At 41.3% G+C, this 6,408-nt stretch overlaps 1 long non-coding RNA gene across 1 annotated transcript; it reads left to right on the top strand.

Annotated features, from left to right (window-relative positions):
• Positions 1 to 1,367: 1,367 nt before the first annotated feature.
• Positions 1,368 to 2,061, top strand: LOC146622361 (uncharacterized). The gene is made up of 3 exons (XR_014906565.1): positions 1,368 to 1,579; positions 1,663 to 1,825; positions 1,939 to 2,061. It is a non-coding gene; the product is annotated as an uncharacterized LOC146622361 (long non-coding RNA).
• Positions 2,062 to 6,408: the final 4,347 nt, after the last annotated feature.

Raw genomic sequence — 6,408 nt, 5'->3', positions numbered from 1 at the left:
TATCTCAGTTGTTCAGCTGGCTGAAGTTTGGTCCTTTTACAGCATCCTGCCATTCTTATTTCTGTTAATGAAGAGACAATAATGATTTGGGGCATCAAAACCACTCTGGCAGCCTCTAAGTTAGTTGGTTACCATTCATGTTTCAGTGAAAGCTGAGTCACATCCGTCCTGCAAATTCAACTCTGAATTACTTTTTTTTAAAATGTCATCCTGCCATATTTGTTCCTGACCACCGAGAACACTCACGTTAATTTTTATCGAGTGGAAAAAAAGTTAGCTTGTTTATATTATGCTAACATAGCTGTGTCGCTAGCGGTCACATAGCACATCATTATATACCAGCTAGCCCAACTTCAGTAACCCTACAAACGTCACTGCTGTTTAGTTTTCGGTCTTCATTTATGTTGGAAGTGATAGCAGAGCTGTACGTTTTAATTTGTTTCCAAAACCCGCAGTCAGGACATGCTATATTGTATTTAGATAGAAGCTAGCGAGCTAACTCCCTGCTAACTTCTAACTCCGTTAAATGTCATAAATTCCGTTTTCATGGATGCCTGGATGTTAAACTCAATTGTTACACTTGGTAGAGCAGAACGCTGATCATTTTATTAAAGATGAAAGACTTTAGACAGTTTTTCAACTCTCAGTAATGCCATAGTGATCGTTTGATATATGGACCTGCAGCGGAGTTTAGACCCAGACACGGCTAGTGACGTCAGACTGAACAATCGGATACGAAGACGGATTAAAAACACAAAGGTAAGCCTTTTTTAATGTAAAATGCACCATGACTTTAATACTATATGAAATTATAGGTGCACAGGCCTATATTAAACTGGTTTAATTTATGCTTTATGGACTGTTAGTGAGTCTTTGAAGAAGTAAAACGGCCCCAGCGTTTGTCATTGAGTAAATAAAATAGGGCTGACGACTAACCGCGTCAACGCGATAAAGCGGGCTAACCCGTGTTAGGATTTACTCGGTGTTAAAGCATTATTGTGGCTTAAACGTGTTAATGCCGACATCGCGACTAACGCGATTAACAATTAAACCAGCGCAGTCTGAGTCAAAATCCCTGATGTCGCTGTTAGCTAATTTCGGGCAGTTTGTCCAATGTCTGTCCATTCTGCTGACAGCCCTAAAATAAAAGCAAGGGTATAAGTGTATTTAGTCGTGTATTTATTTATATGCCTGAAGAAAAAACTTCTTACAGTTTTGATGCCTAAGCTTTCTCAGTACTTGTATCACTCTCTGCAGTCGCCATTACAGAAATGTCACATGTCGCCATTTTGAGTACTAGGCCTTTAACATTTCAAAAGAAGGCATAAATTAGCACTATGAATAAGTCAGCTGTGTTTATGCTGTAAACTACACTACTGCTAGTTCTGCTACTACTGATGATGATGACAATGATGACGATAATCGTAATACTTTATATGCTTTGGTAATACAGCCAATCAAAACGTACAGGAGAACATGCGAAGGAGACGCATTCCTCCACGGGAGGATGCAGTCTGTCATGTTTCTGCTGGAAGGGACAAACTGGGACTTGATATCCACTACATAAATGCCTTCAAAGGTAAGTTGGTCTTTAGTTTGGATTAGATTTGGAGTTTGTCACTTTGTCTTTTGTCACTCACTTGGTATGCCTCTGCAATTCAGGTCGGGGCATTTTCACGACTGTTCCATTCCAAAAAGGAGACTTTCTTTTGGAATACAGAGGTAAACTCATAACAAAAGAAGAATGTGAGCGGAGACACAGAGTTTATCATGACAGCCTGAAGGTGTTCATGTTTGAATTCAAGTTTGATGGAAAACTCTGGTGGTGCGTATTATATCAGTGTAGTTTGATTAAGATTAAATTACACATTGCTTTTGATTTATGAAAAAAAAGCTTCCTAACTAGTTAAGCTAATACTTTTTTGCCTAACCCCACAGTGTGGATGCATCTCAAGAAGATGGGTCATTAGGCAGACTTGTCAACGACAACCACATCAGTCCAAGTGCTAAGATGAAAATATTAAATATCAATGGAAAGCCCCATCTATGCTTATTTGCAAGCAGAGACATAAGTCCAGGTGAAGAAATAGACTATAATTATGGTGACTCAGATTGGCTCTGGAGATGCAAGGTATTTCTACAATTGTACTTTTTGGAACTGATAAATTGCATACCCTAAGCCATTTTTACATTTGTACCTACTCAAATTGGCTTAACGTGACTTAGGGCATCTAGTTTTTCACTGAAATTGAGTATCACCTACTGTGCCTGGGGTCACTATAGCAATGCAGCCGAGCATCCAGTGATATAAATGCCACAGCAAGCATGGACGTCAAGGTGACAAAATGCCTGCTGCTCAGTCTATACTTTAGTGTTCAATTCAGGGATCACGCTGTTAATTTTGGTCGCTATTTCAAACATTTCAGAGTTTCAAAAATGATGGCTTGGATTTTCACGAAGGAGGCGCACTCATAACTTATCGAGTGACACCATTGACCAGCCACCTGGTGGCATTCAGTCTATGTCAAATTTTCTGATCACTTTGGATCACTTGGAACCTTGGTGCAGTAGTTACTGAAAAACTACATGGTACTATAACCTACTGGAAAAACAGGGGTAGGTACTAATGGAAAACAGGCAATTGTGATGGCTGCCACATCAAAGCCCTCTAAAAGCACTAAAAAAATATCAGCAGGTATGCAGAAATAAAAAATGGCTTTCGGTTTCTAAATTTTAACAGTGATTGATGGTTAATGTGATTCTACACAGCAAAATCTCCAGTGTTAAATTAACACTGGAGAGTGTCTATAAGGGTCCACACCTCTGAGTGTTAAATTAACACTTTTGACAGTGTTATATGTTTAAAAGTAACCTAGTCAGTTTTGAAGATTAACAAAGACTAACACTGAGCAGTGCTGATTTTCTAACACTGGAAAATAACTCAAAATGTTAGAAATATTCCAGTGTTAGAAAATCAGCACTGCTCAGTGTTAGTCTTTGTTAATCTTCAAAACTGACTAGGTTACTTTTAAACATATAACACTGTCAAAAGTGTTAATTCAACACTCAACAGTGTTGTGTGGACCCATATAGACACTCTCTAGTGTTAATTTAACACTGGAGATTTTGCTGTGTAGCCTCTTTAGTTAGATTCATTTTAAATTTTGTCCCTCGAAGATAAATGGGCCCTAGTGACAGTTCGTTGCTGCTACAGGTGATTGTTTTACTCCTTTAGCAATGGCTTAAAAAATAAAGAAATCACACTGACTATTTGTCTCTTAATCATAGGGCCTTAAATTCTCTATACATGACAGTGAATATTTTAAAGACAATAGCTTGAAACTTATCTTTCTCATACAGTTTATTTAATGTTTCAAAAGCCTCTTCAAAAATGCACTGTATATTCATTTTCTATCTGTTACACACGAAGACGGAGACCAGCCAGATTCAGAAGACTGTGAGCTGCCTAAAGCCGCAACCAAACAGCTTTCCAAACAATGATCTGGACCTGAAACATCCAGAGCCTGAAAGGGTAAATATAATCCAGTGTACCACTTAATGAACTAATAATTTAATCTATCATCATTCCTTATGGATGCTGTGTGTGTGTGTGTGTGTGTTTGGCAGTCACCTGGGTGTGATGTGATTTACATGGACTGTGGCTTGTAGGTCCTTTTCATTGTTTCAAAGTGCAAGTCTGGATAACATCTGAGTGTGTGTGTGTGTGTTAACCACCCAAATGTGACTTAGGAGGACCACACTGTTATTGGGAGACTCCGTCAAAGTTTGCTTCATGGTGACATCACTCTGGTTTTAGGAGGGGTCTTCTTGTATTTCTTGACAGTTTGACCTACAGCATGCAGAACTGACTGCATGTGCTTTGTTTCTATGTGGTTTGAAACTCAGGCTTGAACATTAAGATAGATAGTACTATACAACTTAACTTGTTTTAGGCACTTTTTACTGCTGGTAGTGCATGGGCTCTCTCGCTGTGTACTCTGGCTTCTTCCCACAGTCCAAAGATGTAGCTTATGGGGTTAGGTTAACTGGTGATTCAAAACTGCCCTTTGGTGTGAATGCAAATGCTTGTCCTTCCATGTTAGACTGGTGATCTGTCCAGGTTGTACTACCCTATGGTAGCTGGTATAGGCCCCAAAACTGCTACCCCACAATCCTGATAAGGATAAGTGGAAGAGGATGGATGATTGCAAAGGAATCAGTTGTTAATTATTGTAGCCAGTATTTTTTTTCAGAAGAAAACATTTCTTGAGTGGAAAGCCCCCCCCCCCCCCCCCCCCCCCCCCCCCCCACCACACACACACACATATGCAAATTAAAAACAGAAGCACAGGCCTGCCCAGTACAGTTGCAAGAAGAGCACTTGGTCTAATCTTTGTGCCATCTTTTCTTTGTTGCAGGATCTTGATGAAGAAATGCCTCAGCAAGGCTCAGAAGCCATGCATTCTTCTTCAGTGCAAGATTTTGAGGAGGTAACATTGACCTAGGACAGATTTTAATGAATGTTTCTCATGCACGATGTGTACCTTACGCTATTTGCCGATAGTGAAATGGTCTATTCATCCTCTTGAGTGATGCATTTTTAGTAACTGTCAGATTACTGTTCTTTTGTCTTCATTCTCTATCTGTTACACACGAAGACTGAGACCAGCCAGATTCAGAAGACTGTGAGCTGCCTAAAGCCGCAACCAAACAGCTTTCCAAACAATGATCTGGACCTGAAACATCCAGAGCCTGAAAGGGTAAATATAATCCAGTGTACCACTTAATGAACTAATAATTTAATCTATCATCATTCCTTATGGATGCTGTGTGTGTGTGTGTTTGGCAGTCACCTGGGTGTGATGTGATTTACATGGACGAAGTTTATTAGTTGATATCTGCAACTGAATTGAAAACACACCTTTCCAACTGTCCAAAACAAATAAATGTTGCAATATTTTGCTAACAGTGTCACAATCATCGTCTGGTGTGCACAACAATATCATCTTTGGACAAGTGCATTCAGTGTGTGGGACCGGTTTCCTCCCTCAAGTGGCTTGGCTATAAGTGCAAAGGTGAGACATTTAGTGAATAGGTACAGTGTATAGTAAAAAGCATTAATAGAGTTCAACAAGTTAAGACTAGCTGAAATGAACACTGCTCCCTTTTTAATTAATGGGTGGTCACGTCTAATTAAAGAAATGCAGTATTACCTCATTGGTGCAGGACCTTGTAAAAATGGTATACTTGGGATTGTCCTCAATTCCCCATTCCATAACATAAACTGCTCAAAATAATAAAGGGAACACTTAAACAATGCGATGTTACTCCAAGTCAGTCACACTTCTGTGAAATCAAACTGTTCACTTAGGAAGTAACACTGACAACCAGTTTCACATGCTGTTTTGCAAATAGAGTAGACAACAAGTGGAAATTATAGTCAATTCACCATAATAAAGGACTGGTTCTGCAGGTGGTGACCACAGACCACTTCTCAGCACCTATGCTTTCTGGCTGATGTTATGGTCACTTTTGAATGCTGGCGGTGATTTCATTTTAGTGGTAGCATGAGACAGTCTACAACCCACACAAGGGGCTCAGGTAGTGCAGCTCATCTAGCGTAGCACATCAATGTGAGCTGTGGCAAGAAGGTTTGCTGTGTCTGTTAGTGTAGTGTCCAGAGCATGGAGGTGCTACCTGGATGTGGAGTAGGCCATAGGAGGGCAACAACCCAGCAGCAGGACCGCTACCTCCACCTTTGTGCAAGGAGGAACAAGAGGAGCCCTGCAAAATGACCTCAAACAGGCCACAAATGTGCATCTGTCTGCTCAAATGGTCAGAAACTGACTTCATGAGGGTGGCTTGAGGGTCCAGCATCCACAGGTGGGGATTGAGCTTGCAGTCCAACACCATGCAGGATGTTTGGCATTTGCCAGAAAACACAAAGTTTGGCAACTTCAGCACGGGCACCCTATGCTCCTCACAGCTGAAAGGAGGTTCAAACTGAGCACGTGACAGTCTGGAGATGCCGTGGGGAACGTTCTGCTGCCTGCAACATCCTCCAGCATGATCATATTGGCAGTGGGTCAGTAATGGTGAGGGGTGGCATTTCTGTGCCTGCCAGAGAGCCTGACTGTCATTGGGTAACAAGATGAGGTCCTCGGACCCTTTGTGAGACCACATGCTGGTGCATTTGGCCCTGGGGTCCACCTAATGCGAGACGACACTGGGCCTCATGTGGCTGGAGTATGTCAGCAGTTCCTCCATGACAAAGGCATTGATGCTATGGACTGGCCCGCCTGTTCCCCAGACCTGAATCCAATTGAGCACATCTGGGACATCATGTCTCACTCCATCCACCACAAACTGTCCAGGGGTTGGCAGATGCTTTAGTCCAGGTCTTGGAGG

This window comes from Diplotaxodon limnothrissa, linkage group LG11 (assembly GCF_057381915.1).
Source record: "Diplotaxodon limnothrissa isolate DT_005_m linkage group LG11, D_limnothrissa_male_GT1.1, whole genome shotgun sequence".
NCBI lineage: Eukaryota > Metazoa > Chordata > Actinopteri > Cichliformes > Cichlidae > Diplotaxodon > Diplotaxodon limnothrissa.
This window is presented reverse-complemented; position numbering and strand designations above follow the sequence as displayed.